Genomic DNA, 18,763 nt, shown 5'->3' on the forward strand with positions numbered 1-18,763 from the left:
TGTACCTGACTTCCTAATGAATTATGGTACAGCACTATCATGATGACATTGGACTTAGTCTAAACTTTACCAGACTATGAATTGTTTCACATTCCATTTATTTAGACAGAGAGTGTAGTTTTGTGTTGCTGCCTGCCTATACAATGATTCCTGACATTTATGCAATTAGAGTGAAGGACATGCTTCTGTTTTGTAAGTTGCAATATGTGCCTTAGATTGAGTCATGTTATGCTCATTATTCTTTTCACCAAAAGAAAATGGGAAAATGAAATCGATCTAGTCATTTTGACATTGTTCTTATGATTACATATTCTGCACTTACTAGTAACTTCAGTGAATTGATATGCTTATTACCAGAAACATGTAACTACATATTTGCTTCTATGAACCATATTATTGGCTTAGTATAGTATTGAGGAGAAGAGGTATTGATTATGCTGTGGCAAGAAATTTTTACATTGAGAGAAAGTCACTTCGATACATAACCAGATGTATAACACAGTGGTGTTAACACATTCTTTGATGACTCTTGTCTTTGCACTATTCTGTACTTCACATTGCACTTTGATGATGCAGGAACACTGAGATAGGGAATGTAGGTTTTGCTATTCACCCATTCTATTTGAATTATGTTTTGAGGGATGGAGAGAAGTATAGGCTTACTTTTGGTAATCATGCAGTAACATGACCAAAATTTGGATGTAGTTCACATAACATTTAGTAGTAGATAATAATAACAAAGAATTCAAATGTAAAAGGTACTGAATTGGAGATTTATGAAATGACTTTATTTCATTGTTTGACACTCGTGTGTGCATGTACACTACTACACTTGTAATGCCAGAAATGCATATCCTCCTATTTTCATCTACTGTACTATAAATTTTTTCCTTATTTTGTTACCTCAAGACAAGATATGAAATTTCTGTGTCTTTATATATTGTAATTGTTTTACTATATATATAAACAAAGATGATGTGGCTTACTGAACGAAAGCACTGGCAGGTCGATAGACACACAAACAAACACAAACATACACACAAAATTCTAGCTTTCGCAACAAATGGTTGCTTTGTCAGGAAAGAAGGAAGGAGAGGGAAAGACGAAAGGAAGTGGGTTTTAAGGGAGAGGGTAAGGAGTCATTCCAATCCCGGGAGCGGAAAGACTTACCCTAGGGGGAAACAGACACAAGTAGACATATTGCTTGTGTCTGTATATGTGTGGATGGATATGTGTGTGTGTGTGTGTGTGTGTGCGAGTGTATACCCGTCCTTTTTTCCCCCTAGGGTAAGTCTTTCCGCTCCCGGGATTGGAATTACTCCTTACCCTCTCCCTTAAAACCCACTTCCTTTCGTCTTTCCCTCTCCTTCCCTCTTTCCTGACGAAGCAACCATTTGTTGTGAAAGCTAGAATTTCCTTCTCCTTCCCTCTTTCCTGACGAGGCAACCATTGGTTGCGAAAGCTAGAATTTTGTGTGTATGTTTGTGTTTGTTTGTGTGTCTATCGACCTGCCAGCGCTTTTGTTTGGTAAGTTTCATCATCTTTCTTTTTAGATATATTTTTTGGAATGTTTCCCTCTATTTTTATATATATATATATATATATATATATATATATATATATATATATATATATATATATATATATAGCGCTGGCAGGTCGATAGATGTGTGTCTATCGACCTGCCAGCGCTTTCGTTTGGTAAGTCACATCATCTTTGTTTTTAGATATATATAGGAAAACATTACACGTGGGAAAAATATATCTAAAAACACAGATGATGTGACTTATCGAACGAAAGTGCTGCCAGGTCGATAGACACACAAACATACACACGAAATTCAGGCTTTCACAACAAACTGTTGCCTCATCAGGAAAGAGGGAAGGAGAGGAAAAGACGAAAGGATGTGGGTTTTAAGGGAGAGGGTAAGGAGTCATTCCAATCCCGGAGCGGAAAGACTTACCTTAGGGGCAAAATGCCTTTAAATTTGTCTGCTTGTGTCTGTATATGTGTGGATGGATATGTGTGTGTGTGCGAGTGTATACCTGCCCTGGGAAGCTTGAAATTTTGTGTGTGTGTTTGTGTGTTTTTTTATTGTGTCTACCTACCAGCACTTTCCCGTTTGGTAAGTCATGGAATCTTTGTTTTTAATAAAACAAAGATGATGTAACTTACCAAACAAAAGCGTTGGCATGTTGATAGACACACAAACAAACACAAACACGCACACAAAATTCAAGCTTTCGCAACCAGTGGTTGCTTAAGGTATTCATAGATGGCTACAATATTCAGATTACACAAGCACAAATTAAGAGTGCGAGTTTTGTTACCATATTTTAGCTTACCTGTGACTGCAGCTCAGCTTGGTACGTACTAAATTTTACTATTGTTAATTGTTCACAATCATTTAATTCAAGTTTAAAGTTAAATCCCTTATTTATAAATTGTGTAGATTCAAGTAGCTTTTGAAATGATTGTTGAGGTAGCCCAAGACTAACCTTATTTTATTGAATTTCGTAGTGCTGCTGAAACAAATTTTCACTATTAATTTCAGTCACTAAATTAACTTTCAATTTTCTGGTTTTATTAATTCTTTTGCTAAATTAAGTCAGAGTGTAGCGAAATTTATTAGTTCTGACAAACATTCAGTTTTCACACAACACGTGTCAACCTTCAGTTGCCACGCTTTTAGTGCTAATTATATGTGCAATAACCTTTCTTTTTCAGTTATTGTAGTAGTTGTCCATAGGACTCGCGACCGTAATTTTCCCCAAATCTCAAATATCTAATTAACGCCAGTTAATTGTTAACGTAACTACTGCACATTTACTTTCTTTATTAACTTTACCCCTTTTCAAAATTAATTTCCACCAGTTTCATTCACATTTTTACTTTCATTTAGATGTAACCCTATCCTCCCTCATTACCGACAGATCAACTTCAGTGACGATTGCTTTTCCCAAATTTCCATAAGGTACACGCAGTTTAATTTTTACTATCATTAGGGTCGATAAGTGAGGGGGAGGTTACACACTATGTGATCAAAGTATACGGACACCCCAAAAAAATATATGTTTTTTATATTAGGTGCTTTATGCTGCCACTTACTACAAGGTATTCTGTATCAGCGACCTCAGTAGTCTTTAGACGTCATGAGAGAGCAGAATAGGGTGCTCCGCCGAACTCACAGACTTCAAACATGGTCAGGTGATTGGATATCACTTGTGTCATATGTCTGTACGCGAGATTTCCACACTCCTAAACATCCCTAGGTCCACTGTTTCCAATGTGATAGTGAAGCGGAAATGTGAAGGGGCACATACAGCTTGAAAGTGTACGGGCCGACCTTGTCTGTTGACTGACAGAGACTGCCAACAGTTGAAGAGGGTCATAATGTGTAATATGCAGACATGTATCCAGACCATCTCACAGGAATTCCAAACTGCGTCAAGATCCACTGCAAGTACTATGACAGTTAGGCGGGAAGTGAGAAAACTTGGATTTCATGGTCGAGCAGCTGCTCATTAGCCGTACATCACATGGGTAAATCCCAAACAATGCCCCACTTGGTGTAAGGAGTGTAAACATTGGATGTCTGAACAGTGGAAAAACATGTGGAGTGATGAATCACAGTACACAATGTGGTGATCCAATGGCAGGGTGTGGGTGTGGCGAATGCCCGGTGAACATCATCTGCCAGCATGTGTAGTGCCAACAGTAAAATTCGGAGGTGGTGGTGTTATAGTGTGGTTGTGTTTTACGTGAAGGGGGCTTACACCCCTTGTTGTTTTGCATGGCACTATCACATCACAGGCTTACATTGATGTTTTATGCACCTTCTTGCTGCACACTGTTGAAGAGCAATTCAGGGATGGTGATTGCATCTTCCGACATGATCGAGCACCTGTTCAAAATGCATGGCCTGTGGGGGAGTGGTTTCATGACTATAATATCCCTGTAATGGACTGGCCTGCACAGAGTCCTGACCTGAATCCTACAGAACACCTTTGGAATGCTTTGGAATGCCGACTTCATGCCAGCATCAGTACCTCTCCTCACTGCAGCACTCCATGTAGAACAGGCTGCCATTCCCCAAGAAACCTTCCAGCACTTGATTGAACATTTGCTTGCAAGAATGGAAGCTGTCAACAAGGCTAAGGGTGGGCCAACACCATATTGAATTCTAGCATTACCAATGGAGGGTGCCACGAACCTGTAAGTCATTTTCAGCCATGTGTCTGGATACTTTTGATCACATAGTGTATGTCAATACACAGAAGTTTGTCTTGGGCTAGCTGTATGAGATTTGTTGAATTTAGAATTATCATTTATATCTGTAGTGTGCTCTAGCACAACTAGTATGAACACTACTGATTTACATTATTATCTTGTGTATAAAATGGATATTAGACTGTTTATGTGATTATATAAAAAGTGGGAACCTCTGTTTACTTCATGTTTACTTACACGTACTGGAATTGAAACACACTCTACTAATGATTTGTTGCATATTGAACAGAGAGATGTGATATTTTACTTGAAATGCTGTTGCAGAAAAAAAGAAAACTTATACTGATATTCTCTGTGTGGAAAGAAAATATGTATTTGAATACAAATAATCTATGTTGGGTAAATATTGGTAGCTGATTGTATGCACTTTTAGCAATGAGAAAAGACTGATGGTTTTTAGAATGAAATGAGAGAGAAAACATGTAGAAATTATATACTTTAAATTGACTATTTGTGTCAGGAGATGTGTGGAACAATCACTGTGTGATACATTTGAAGTGAAAAATCAGGATATGAGTTGTGCTTGCCTACCACAAAATGAAGGTCAAGAGATATGTTACCTTTGTTTGTCTCATTCCAAACTATCGAAAAATGAGTTAAGTCAAAAAAAAAAAAAAAAAAAAAAAAAAAAAAAAAAAAAAAAAAAAAAAAAACGGCTAATTTTGTAACAGAAAGTTAAAAAAGTTTTGTTCTATAGATAGTTTTACTGTTTCACGTGACTAACTTGTGGTAGAGAATATATTGTTCATATTGTATTTACAGACATATGTATGAATGCTTAAGTTATTGTACTTTGATTGCTGTTTTGTGGATTGCCTGCAAGTGACTGTTATGTCATTAGGTCATTTTTTGGGCCCTCTAACAACTTTCAGCAACTTCTTGTCAAAGAACTCATTAGTATTACTTCCAGCCATTGGTAGGAACATTTATTGTCAATTCATTCAATTGCAATTAGGGCTTTTCATCTACAAGTGATCAGGTAACAAAATAGATACAAAATTTACTATAATTGTGATGTTCAAAACCTATAAGAACTCTGTTTATCATACTGTCAACTTGCTATGGTATTGGCTAACATAACAATATCTAATTAACTATTAATTACTGTAATTCATAAAATAAAACCAGATTAACAATGTAAGCAAAGTTTTTATTTTGGCTGCTGTATCGTATATTTAAATTCTGTTCACACTAAAAGGCAATATACTCCTATTTGAAACAGGAAACTTGATAGGAACACTTGGGATAATGTAGTTTCGGTGTAAATAACAAAAATGTAATCAGTATTCTTTATTCACATCATTTCACTTATTTTTTCATGAAAACAAGTGATATGTAGTCATCTCTGTATCACATTCCACACATGTCAGTTGTAACCACCAGATGATAATCAAGCTGCGGGCCTATGGGGTATCGTCTCAGTTGTGCGACTGGATTCATGATTTCCTGCCAGGAAGGTTGCAGTTCGTAGTAATAGACGGCAAATCATCGAGTAAAACTGAAGTGATATCAGGTGTTCCCCAGGGAAGTGTCCTGGGACCTCCGCTGTTCCTGATCTATATAAATGACCTGGGTGACAATCTGAGCAGTTCTCTTAGGTTGTTCGCAGATGATTCTGTAATTTACCATTTAGTAAGGTCATCCGAAGACCAGTATCAGTTGCAAAACGATTTAGAAAAGATTGTTGTATGGTGTGGCAGGTGACAGTTGACGCTAAATAACGAAAAGTGTGAGGTGATCCACATGAGTTCCAAAAGAAATACTTTGGAATTTGATTACTCAATAAATAGTACAATTCTCAAGGCTGTCAATTCAACTAAGTACCTGGGTGTTAAAATTACGAACAACTTCAGTTGGAAAGACCACATAGATAATATTGTGGGGAAGGCGAGCCAAAGGTTGCGTTTCATTGGCAGGACACTTAGAAGATGCAACAAGTCCACTAAAGAGACAGCTTACACTACACTCGTTCATCCTCTGTTAGAATATTGCTGTGCGGTGTGGGATCCTTACCAGGTGGGATTGACGGAGGACATCGAAAGGGTGCAGAAAAGGGCAGCTCATTTTGTATTATCACGTAATAGGGAAGAGAGTGTGGCAGATATGATACACGAGTTGGGATGGAAGTCATTAAAGCAAAGATGTTTTTCGTAGTGGCGAGATCTATTTACGATATTTCAGTCACCAACTTTCTCTTCTGAATGTGAAAATATTTTGTTGAGCCCAACCTACATAGGTAGGAATGATCATCAAAATAAAATAAGAGAAATCAGAGCTCGAACAGAAAGGTTTAGGTATTCGTTTCTCCCGCGCGCTGTTCGGGAGTGGAATGGTAGAGAGATAGTATGATTGTGGTTCGATGAACCATATGCCAAGCACTTAAATGAGAATTGCAGAGTAATCATGTAGATGTAGATGTAGATGATAACATTTTTTTACAATTATCAGCAACTTTTGTAATTGTAATTAGAAAATTTACTATATGCAGCAATACATCAATTGTTGTGTACCTGCAAGTTTCTTTTTCTTGCATTATCTAGCTATGGAATCACTGTGTATAATTTTCAACAGTTATGATTCATTACTCGCCACTCACTGAAACCTTCAGTTCTGCGAGGCTACTGTGTGCCACATGAATTATTTCCACTGTCTCCATTTTTATCACTATGTAATTTTACTGTGTTAATATTCCCCTGTTTATTTTTATGTAATAATGTCCTGTTCCAATAATCAAAGCACTTTCCATACACTGTTCACTACAAGGTCAGCGAGGAAAATATTTCCCACACTGGTGAACCTCGACTGAATTATCACCACCAATTGGCTTTTATGAGCTGCACCAGGACACGGTATCACACAGCCTCATTGTGCATCCACCCTCACACATCTGCCTTCACCGCTAGTGAGAGAGCAGTGTGCCACAGTACAGGGTGATCCCGCTACACCACCCCCGGCAGGTCTAGCTTCCACTAAAGGCCAAACCCCACTGCTTCCAATGCAGGCACACACATCCTCTCCCATCCCTCCACTTCCCTGTACCACCATGCACTTGCCGCCGTTCAACATGCGTGACTTATATCTGCATTTCATTTATGCAGAGGTGATATTTGCAGGCTCCTCCATGATAAATAATACAACACAGTTTTCACTTACTGTCACACGACTGGAACCATTGGTTGTTGTGGAGGGAGGTGGCATAACTGCAAATCTACTGCAATCTGGTAAATTGATCGCCCTAAGTGCCCAGCTTGTAGAGCGACTTGCCATATCAGAATTGTGTCTCACAAACAAGCTATTCCTTCAGTTATAAGGGATATGATGACGTGTGGCCCTCGCAACACTTCTGCATGCTGGCTGAACCAACAGTGCTTCCCAGCACGCTGCTAATGGCAACTTGGTGCACCCATTTGTCCACCGCAGTATGCAAATCATTAGCTGTGCAGGTATTTCAGAGCACTGACACATTGGCCACTGCCACTGACAGGGTTTTCAAAGCCCTCATCCTAAACATCATTGCCACCATGTGACGGTTCGCCTTCTTTGTTTATTTCTTCGTTTGTCGTCCTCGGTGTCGATGTACTGGCTGAAGCATTAAAGCGTGGAGGTGCAGTACTGTCTACTGCAAATGATGTAGCCGACAGGTACACATTGGCATTCCACAGTTGTTTACTTTCACTTTTCACAATCCCCATATACACATTTACTATGGCCAGTGCACTATTGTTTAACTTTTGATAAGCCTCAATAGTTTTCAGGTGAACATCTATATAGTACTACAATAGTTTACTGTTGAACATCTATGAGCAGTAAAAACCTAACCACACAGTTCTTGACGAATAACAAGGTATATATAGAACAGTCACTGCCATTGTTTTAACACATGGCCCAGTTCTGTAACACTTATCTCACTGTCAAGTTGACGCATTGTTGTCATTCTAACCAATACAGATTCCTCGTCTGAAACTCAGCCATGGACTTACTGTCTTGGGATCAAAAATCAGACACTTACACATCCTCACAATAATAGGTGCTGAAACTACACATTGTTCAAAGGTAACTTTACAGAAATTACAATTAAAACCTATCCCATTAAATTAACTGAATACACCAAAAAATGGGTTCTTATTAACAATTTCTTCTACTACAAGAGTTAGTCTGAATTATTTGTTTAAATCATGACACTGACAAATATAGGTACGCAAACAATACTTTGGACAAAACTGTTAATTACTCTGGAATTAATTAAGAGCCAGCTTTGCTAACATGTTTTTGAATAGAGCCAAATAAAAATGGTTCAAATTACTTTAAAGCACTATGAGACTTAACATCTGAGGTCATCAGTCCCCTAGACTTAGATTACATTAGATTAGATTAGATTTACTTTCATTCCAATTGATCCGTAGTGAGGAGGTCCTCCAGGATGTGGAACATGTCAGAAAAACAACAATACATGACAAATATTTACAACTAAAACAAATAAGCTAATGTACCATTCCACAGGTCCCAAGTGGAATGATCGTCATTTTTTAATGAACACTATATGAAACAGTCATTTTACAAATACTAATGCACTGAATTTAAAATAAAAAAGTTTTTTATTTATTTATAAGGTAATAAACATGTAATACAACTATTATAATACTTATTTACAATGAACACATTACTGCACTGAAATTGTGCAGAAGTTATATTGTACCAAATGAAAGCGCTGGCGTGTCGATAGACACAGAAACAAACACAAACACACACACAAAATTCAAGCTTTCGCAACCAATGGTTGCTTCATCAGGAAAGAGGGAAGGAGAGGGAAAGACGAAAGGATGTGGGTTTTAAGGGAGAGGGTAAGGAGTCATTCCAATCCCGGGAGCGGAAAGACTTACCTTAGGGGGAAAAAAGGACAAGTATACACTCGCACACATACACACACACACACACACACACACACACACACACACACATATTCATCCACACATACACAGACACAAGCAGACATTTGCAAAGGCAAAGAGTTTGGGCAGAGATGTCAGCCGAGGGGGAAGTACAGAGGCAAAGATGTTGTTGAATGACAGGTGAGGTATGAGTAACGGCAACTTGAAATTAGCGGAGGTTGAGGCCTAGATGGGTAACGAGAAGAGAGGATATACTGAAGGGCAAGTTCCCATCTCCGGAGTTCTGACAGGTTGGTGTTAGTGGGAAGCATCCAGATAACTCGGACGGTGTAACACTATGCCAAGATGTGCTGGCCGTGCACCAAGGCATGTGTAGCCACAGGGTGATCCTTATTACCAACAAACACTGTCTGCCTGTGTCCATTCATGCGAATGGACAGTTTGTTGCTGGTCATTCCCACATACAAAGCTTCACAGTGTAGGCAGGTCAGTTGGTAAATCACGTGGGTGCTTTCACACGTGGCTCTGCCTTTGATCGTGTACACCTTCCAGGTTACAGGACTGGAGTAGGTGATGGTGGGAGGGTGAATGGGACAGGTTTTACACCGGGGATGGTTACAGGGGTAGGAACCAGAGGGTAGGGAAAGTGGTTTGGGGATTTCATAGGGATGAAATAAGAGGTTACGAAGGTTAGGTGGATGGCGGAAAGACACTCTTGGTGGAGTGGGGAGGATTTCATGAAGGATGGATCTCATTTCAGGGCAGGATTTGAGGAAGTTGTATCCCTGCTGGAGAGCCACATTCAGAGTCTGATCCAGTCCCGGAAAGTATCCTGTCACAAGTGGGGCACTTTTGGGGTTCTTCTGTGGGAGGTTCCGGGTTTGAGGGGATGAGGAAGTGGCTCTGGTTATTTGCTTCTGTACCAGGTCGGGAGGGTAGTTGCAGGATGCGAAAGCTGTTTTCAGGTTGTTGGTGCAATGGTTCAGGGATTCCGGACTGGAGCAGATTCGTTTGCCACGAAGACCTAGGCTGTAGGGAAGGGACCGTTTGATGTGGAATGGATGGCAGCTGTCATAATGGAGGTACTGTTGCTTGTTGGTTGGTTTGATGTGGATGGACGTGTGAAGCTGGCCATTGGACAGATGGAGGTCAACGTCAAGGAAAGTGGTATGGGATTTGGAGTAGGACCAGGTGAATCTGATGGAGCCAAAGGAGTTGAGGTTGGAGAGGAAATTCTGGAGTTCTTCTTCACTGTGAGTCCAGATCATGAAGATGTCATCAATAAATCTGTACCAAACTTGGGGTTGGCAGGCATGGGTAACCAAGAAGGCTTCCTCTAAGCGACCCATAAATAGGTTGGCGTATGAGGGGGCCATCCTGGTACCCATGGCCATTCCCTTTAATTGTTAGTATGTCTGGCCTTCGAAAGTGAAGAAGTTGTGGGTCAGGGTGAAGCTGGCTAAGGTAATGAGGAAAGAGGTTTTAGGTAGGGTGGCAGGAGATCGGCGTGAAAGGAAGTGCTCCATCACAGCGAGGCCCTAGACATGCGGAATATTTGTGTATAAGGAAGTGGCATCAATGGCTACAAGAATGGTTTCCGGGGGTAACAGATTGGGTAAGGATTCCAGGCGTGCGAGAAAGTGGTTGGTGTCTTTGATGAAGGATGGGAGACTGCATGTAATGGGTTGAAGGTGTTGATCTACATAGGCAGAGATACATTCTGTGGGGGCTTGGTAACCAGCTGCAATGGGGCGGCCGGGATGATTGGGTTTGTGAATTTTAGGAAGAAGGTAGAAGGTAGGGGTGTGGGGTGTCGGTGGGGTCATGAGGTTGATGGAGTCAGGTGAAAGGTTTTGTAGGGGGCCTAAGGTTCTGAGGATTCCTTGAAGCTCCGCCTGGACATCAGGAATGGGATTACCTTGGCAAACTTTGTATGTAGTGTTGTCTGAAAGCTGACGCAGTCCCTCAGCCACATACTCCCCACAATCAAGTACCACGGTCGTGGAACCCTTGTCCGCCGGAAGAATGACAATGGATCGGTCAGCCTTCAGATCACGGATAGCCTGGGCTTCAGCAGTGGTGATGTTGGGAGTAGGATTAAGGTTTTTTAAGAAGGATTGAGAGGCAAGGCTGGAAGTCAGAAATTCCTGGAAGGTTTGGAGAGGGTGATTTTGAGGAAGAGGAGGTGGGTCCCGCTGTGACAGAGGACAGAACTGTTCCAGGCAGGGTTCAATTTGGATAGTGTCTTGGGGAGTTGGATCATTAGGAGTAGGATTAGGATCATTTTTCTTCCTGGCAAAGTGATATTTCCAGCAGAGAGTGCGAGTGTAGGACAGTAAATCTTTGACGAGGGCTGTTTGGTTGAATCTGGGAGTGGGGCTGAAGGTGAGGCCTTTGGATAGGACAGAGGTTTCGGATTGGGAGAGAGGTTTGGAGGAAAGGTTAACTACTGAATTAGGGTGTTGTGGTTCCAGATTGTGTTAATTAGAATTTTGAGGTTTTGAGGGGAGTGGAGCTGGAAGTGGGAGATTGAGTAGATGGGAGAGACTGGGTCTGTGTGCAATGAGAGGAGGTTGAGGTTTGCTGGAAAGGTTGTGAAGGGTGAGTGAGTTGTGTTTCCGGAGGTGGGAAACCAGAAGATTGGGTAGTTTTTTGAGGTGGAGGGTGGCATCCTGTTCTAATTTGCGGTTGGCCTGTAGGAGGATGCTCTGAACAACCGGTGTGGATGTGGGAGAGGAAAGATTGAGGACTTTTATTAAGGATAGGAGTTGACGGGTGTGTTCATTGACTGAGTTGATGTGTAGGTGAAGGATTAGGTGGGTGGGGGCAATGGATTGTTCAGTTTGGAACTGGTATAGGGATTGATGGAAAGAAGGGTTACAGCCAGAGATGGGAACGTTATGTGTGAGGCCTTTGGGGGTAATGCCAAATGTCAGACAAGCCTGAGAAAATAAAATATGGGAGCGTAATCTGGCTAGGGCGAAGGCATGTTTGTGGAGGGAATGTAAATAAAACTTAATGGTGTCGTTGTGGGGATGTTGTGAGGGTGACATGGTACTAGAAGGTGGAAAGTGTAACATGAGGCTGAAATGAAAATTAAAATTAAAATATATGGGGAGAGATAAAGGTGAACAAGGAAGCTACTGGAGATCTGGTGTGAAAAAAGGCGAAAAACTGTTGGTTAAAGCTGAGCTATGTTGATCCTGTGGTGAACTCGGGTTGGTAAACAACGATGTGCACAAAGGTTAGGTGGTTGTGTTGCCGCCAAAACACGTTAAAGGGTGGAGAAATTCGGGAAAATTTCGAAAAAACTGCGTGTAAATGTATTAAAAGGAGTGGTTTTGTGGTGGCAGATTACGAAAATGAGGCTAACAATTGTCTGACGAAGAAATAATGACGTTAAAACCTGTGGGAAGCGGCTAAAAATGATCAGTGATATGGGAAAAACGGAAATGGAAATAAAGCAAAAGTTATTAGAACTAGCCGAAATGGTTGTTTAATACACTCCTGGAAATGGAAAAAAGAACACATTGACACCGGTGTGTCAGACCCACCATACTTGCTACGGACACTGCGAGAGGGCTGTACAAGCAATGATCACACGCACGGCACAGCGGACACACCAGGAACCGCGGTGTTGGCCGTCGAATGGCGCTAGCTGCGCAGCATTTGTGCACCGCCACCGTCAGTGTCAGCCAGTTTGCCGTGGCATACGGAGCTCCATCGCAGTCTTTAACACTGGTAGCATGACGCGACAGCGTGGACGTGAACCGTATGTGTAGTTGACGGACTTTGAGTGAGGGCGTATAGTGGGCATACGGGAGGCCGGGTGGACGTACCGCCGAATTGCTCAACACGAGGGGCGTGAGGTCTCCACAGTACATCGATGTTGTCGCCAGTGGTCGGCGGAAGGTGCACGTGCCCGTCGACCTGGGACCGGACCGCAGCGACGCACGGATGCACGCCAAGACCGTAGGATCCTACGCAGTGCCGTAGGGGACCACACCGCCACTTCCCAGCAAATTAGGGACACTGTTGCTCCTGGGGTATCGGCGAGGACCATTCACAACCGTCTCCATGAAGCTGGGCTACGGTCCCGCACACCGTTAGGCCGTCTTCCGCTCACGCCCCAACATCGTGCAGCCCGCCTCCAGTGGTGTCGCGACAGGCGTGAATGGAGGGACAAATTGAGACGTGTCGTCTTCAGCGATGAGAGTCGCTTCTGCCTTGGTGCCAATGATGGTCGTATGCGTGTTTGGCGCCGTGCAGGTGAGCGCCACAATCAGGACTGCATACGACCGAGGCACACAGGGCCAACACCCGGCATCATGGTGTGGGGAGCGATCTCCTACACTGGCCGTACACCACTGGTGATCGTCGAGGGGACACTGAATAGTGCACGGTACATCCAAACCGTCATCGAACCCATCGTTCTACCATTCCTAGACCGGCAAGGGAACTTGCTGTTCCAACAGGACAATGCACGTCCGCATGTATCCCGTGCCACCCAACGTGCTCTAGAAGGTGTAAGTCAACTACCCTGGCCAGCAAGATCTCCGGATCTGTCCCCCATTGAGCATGTTTGGGACTGGATGAAGCGTCGTCTCACGCGGTCTGCACGTCCAGCACGAACGCTGGTCCAACTGAGGCGCCAGGTGGAAATGGCATGGCAAGCCGTTCCACAGGACTACATCCGGCATCTCTACGATCGTCTCCATGGGAGAATAGCAGCCTGCATTGCTGCGAAAGGTGGATATACACTGTACTAGTGCCGACACTGTGCATGCTCTGTTGTCTGTGTCTATGTGCCTGTGGTTCTGTCAGTGTGATCATGTGATGTATCTGACCCCAGGAATGTGTCAATAAAGTTTCCCCTTCCTGGGACAATGAATTCACGGTGTTCTTATTTCAATTTCCAGGAGTGTAGGTGAAAGGAACTGTTTGTGAACTAGAAACGGTGGATTTTATAGCAGCGGTAGTGTTGAAAGCGGAAAAAAATTTTTTGGTTATGGTTTGGAAGTGGGCTACGTATTATTGAGTATATATAGGCGGGATAAAATTGTATGGTAGATTACGGTAAAAAGGAGAAGGTGAATACAAAATGAAACTACTTGTAAAAACAGAAAAAGAAAATAAGATGACAGAAAAGATAACAAACGTAATTGTTGGGTTCAAATTAATGATATGAATATAATAGAGGGAACATTCCACGTGGGAAAAATATATCTAAACACAAAGATGATGTGACTTACCAAACGAAAGCTCTGGCAGGTTGATAGATACACAAACAAACACAGACATACACACAAAATTCAAGCTTTCGCAACCAACGGTTGCTTCATCAGGAAAGAGGGAAGGAGAGTGAAAGACGAAAGGATGTGGGTTTTAAGGGAGAGGGTAAGGAGTCATTCCAATCCCGGGAGTGGAAAGACTTACCTCAGGGGGAAAAAAGGACAGGTATACACTCACACACACACACACACACACACACACACACACACACACACACACACACACACAGATCCATCCGCACAGACACAAGCAGACATTTGTAAAGGCAAAGAGTTTGGGCAGAGATGTCAGTCGAGACAGAAGTACAGAGGCAAAGACGTTGCTGAATTACACCAACAACCTGAAAACAGCTTTCGCATCCTGCAACTACCCTCCCAACCTGGTACAGAAGCAAATAACCAGAGCCACTTCCTCATCCCCTCAAACCCAGAACCTCCTACAGAAGAACCCCAAAAGTGCCCCACTTGTGACAGGATACTTTCCGGGACTGGATCAGACTCTGAATGTGGCTCTCCAGCAGGGATACAACTTCCTCAAATCCTGCCCTGAAATGAGATCCATCCTTCATGAAATCCTCCCCACTCAACCAAGAGTGTCTTTCCACCGTCCACCTAACCTTCGTAACCTCTTAGTTCATCCCTATGAAATCCCAAAACCACCTTCCCTACCCTCTGGCTCCTACCCTCATAACCGCCACCGGTGTAAAACCTGTCCCATGCACCCTCCCACCACCACCTACTCCAGTCCTGTAACCCAGAAGGTGTACACGATCAAAGGCAGAGCCACATGTGAAAGCACCCACGTGATTTACCAACTGACCTGCCTACACTGTGAAGCTTTCTATGTGGGAATGACCAGCAACAAACAGTCCATTCACATGAATGGACACAGGCAGACAGTTTTTGTTGGTAATGAGGATCACCCTGTGGCTAAACATGCCTTGGTGCACAGCCAGCACATCTTGGCACAGTGTTACACCGTCCGGGTTATCTGGATACTTCCCACTAACACCAACCTGTCAGAACTCTGGAGATGGGAACTTGCCCTTCAGTATATCCTCTCTTCTCGTTACCCACCAGGCCTCAATCTCCGCTAATTTCAAGTTGCCACCACTCATACCTCACCTGTCATTCAACAACATCTTTGCCTTTGCACTTCCACCTCGACTGACATCTCTGCCCAAACTCTTTGCCTTTAAATATGTCTGCTTGTGTCTGTATTTGTGTGGATGGATATGTGTGTGTGTGTGTGTGTGTGTGTGTGTGTGTGTGTGTGTGCACGCGTGTGTATACCTGTCCTTTTTTCCCCCTAAGTTAGGTATTTCCGCTCCCGGGATTGGAATGACTCCTTACCCTCTCCCTTAAAACCCACATCCTTTCGTCTTTCCCTCTCCTTCCCTCTTTCCTGATGAAGCAACCGTTGGTTGCGAAAGCTTGAATTTTGTGTGTGCGTTAGTGTTTGTTTGTGTATCTATCAACCTGCCAGTGCTTTCGTTTGGTAAGTCACATCATCTTTGTTTTTAGATATATTGTTCCCACGTGGAATGTTTCCATATATATATACACAAATCAGTTGGTTTTACTGAGAAATTCATCAATGGAGTAGAAGGAGTTGGCCACCAATAAATCCTTTAGGCTTCTCTTAAACTGAATTTCATTGGTTGTTAAGCTTTTTATGGCTGCTGGCAAGTTATTGAAGATGTGTGTTCCTGAATAATGCACACCATTTTGTACAAGACTAAATGACTTTAAATCCTTGTGAAGATTATTCTTATTTCTAGTATTGATTCCATGAATTGAGCTGTTGGTTTGAAAAAGTGATATATTTTTAATGAAAAATTTCACTAAGGAATAAATATATTGTGAAGCAGTAGTTAGTATCCCTGGTTCCCTAAACAGGCTTCTGCAGGATGTTCTTGAGTTCACACCACATATAACTCTTACTGCACGTTTTTGTGCCCAGAAAGCTTTAGCTCGGCTTGATGAATTACCCCAAAAAATAATCCCATATGACATTATGGAATGAAAGTAAGCATAGTATGCCAGCTTTTTCATTTTTATATCCCCTATATCTGACAAAATTCGCATTGCAACCTAACTAACCTAAGGACATCACACACATCCATGCCCGAGGAAGGATTCGAACCTGCGACCGTAGCAGCAGCGCCGTTCTGGACTGAAGCGCCTAGAACCGCGTCCCGGCCATTGACCATCTTGTGTAAGCACACACGCTATGCCCAAACTCTTACGGGACTTGTAGATTAATCTGCCACAAGTAATGAGTATGATGGGCAAACTTCTATTAGGCGCACTACGAATGTAGTGGTGTGGACATGTTGGGAATGTGGGTCTGACGGGGAGTGTGCAAGGGATAAGTTCCTGCAGGCGCACTATCCTCTGTGCCCTTGATGGCTCAGATGGATAGAGCGTCTGCCATGCAAGTGGGAGATCCCGGGTTCGAATCCCGGTTGGGGCACACATTTTCAACATGTCCTTAATGAAGTATGTCAACGCCTCTTTGCAGCTAGGGTTTCCATTTAATTATAATTTCATTCTAGCGAAAGCTGCATGGTCATCAATGGTAACTGTTCTTTCGGGAACAGATACTACCTTCATACATAGTTTATTTTTCTGTTTCGTACCTAATATTGTCTTCAGATATGGCAGCACAGAAAAATCTTGATACAAGTGGAGAGGTTTCATGTGCTCAACATCTCACTCATCAACACCAAACCTGCAACAGTCATCTGAGGCATCACATCCAAGTGAACAGGCCTCAGGTTTATCAGAAAGCTTGTCTTAAGTCTTGGATCACAAACTTATAAGTCAGTCTCAACTCCTGGATCACAATCTTACAAGTCAGAATTATGATTTAAAGAATGAACTTATAAGTCAAAGCAATGAGCAAAAAAGAGTGTTGTTAATCTAAGGGACACTATTAAGACAATGGAGAGGAAAATTCAGGCTATGCAGGAACAAATAGCAAACTCCCTTACAAAACTTTGTCAATTACGTGAGTCAACTGCCCTAGAAATTCAAATGTAAACAATAAGGTTGATCATGTACAGTTGCAGGTGGAAAACTTTGAAGGTGTTATTCACACTGAGTTACGTAGAAGGAACTCCGAATTCAAAATTATCCACAAATATACAGAGCAGGAAAGCATCGAACAGAAACTAAAACTAAATAATGATCATATTTGTAACCATACTACCAGTGTTAACAATAAAATCAAGACTTGTCTGAAAATTTACAACAGGTTGACATGTGATTAAGTGATGTTGAAACAAATGTGTTGTGTCTACAAATTGCCAGACATTTTGTACCATTTTGTAACAATTTATCTCCTAAATACTTCCCTGGAGTTTTTAAAATACACCTGGTGGACTACCTGTGGCAACGTAGAGATAGTTTTCCTCTGAGTCTGCAAAAATTAAACTAGCCAAACATTTCCTTGATGGTGAAGTGTTGTCATGAGCTAATCAAAACATAAAACCAAACATAATGTATAAGAATTCAAACAGATGTTCTTGAATAAATTCTGGTCCAAAGATAAACAGGCAGGCATCAAAACAGCATTTTTGAACAGGTATAGGTACAGACCAGATAATCTCTCGATGCAAGAACTTTGTGAAAAACAGTTACGTAAGCTTGCTCACCTGGACAAACTTTTTGATGATGTTAGTCTTTCTGATGCCTTGAAAAGACGTCTAACAATGAGAGCTCATTGAGCCTTGTTTATGGTCCCTATGATTCATTATAGAATTTTTTTAAACATGTTGATAAACTAGACAAATCTTTTGAGGAAGAGGACAGGATTAATAACTCACATTACAACAGAAACAACAGTTATAATGGGGCGTCATCTGAAGACAACCAGCAAAGTAGAGAGAATGGTAACAGGACGAACCATAGTACGTATAATAATAGTAATAATAATAATAGGAATGGTAATTGTAGTAGTCAGAACAGAAACCAAAGTTACCAGAACTAAGAAAACTGTTAACCCATTCACTTGGTGCCCATCAGGTGGAGGAGGTAAATAATTTTCATGACCAGGCAATAACAAATTCAGATCAAGAGGAGTATGATGATGAGACTGTATGTTACTATCCTGTTAAAGCAACTAATTTTGAAAGCAAGTTTTGGGATGTTGTAATTAAACAGATATGTACCGTGGCTCCTATGAACTTGAAGAAGGTGTTTTAGTAAAATTATTTAACTTTGAATGTTCTGTGGAAGATGTAGATGTTGATAGTGATTACTTTGGTATTGGTATTTTAATGTAGTAT

At 41.9% G+C, this 18,763-nt stretch overlaps 1 long non-coding RNA gene and 1 other non-coding gene across 2 annotated transcripts in view; both read left to right on the forward strand.

Moving 5' to 3' along the window:
* The window catches only part of LOC124622187, a 90,886-nt gene that overhangs the window by 48,503 nt on the left and 23,620 nt on the right, over positions 1–18,763 (forward strand). The gene's annotated exons all lie outside the window — the stretch shown is intronic.
* Positions 16,873–16,947, forward strand: Trnaa-ugc. Its single transcript has one exon. It is a non-coding gene; the product is annotated as a tRNA-Ala (tRNA).

Source organism: Schistocerca americana, chromosome 7 (genome assembly GCF_021461395.2).
Source record: "Schistocerca americana isolate TAMUIC-IGC-003095 chromosome 7, iqSchAmer2.1, whole genome shotgun sequence".
NCBI classification, from domain to species: domain Eukaryota; kingdom Metazoa; phylum Arthropoda; class Insecta; order Orthoptera; family Acrididae; genus Schistocerca; species Schistocerca americana.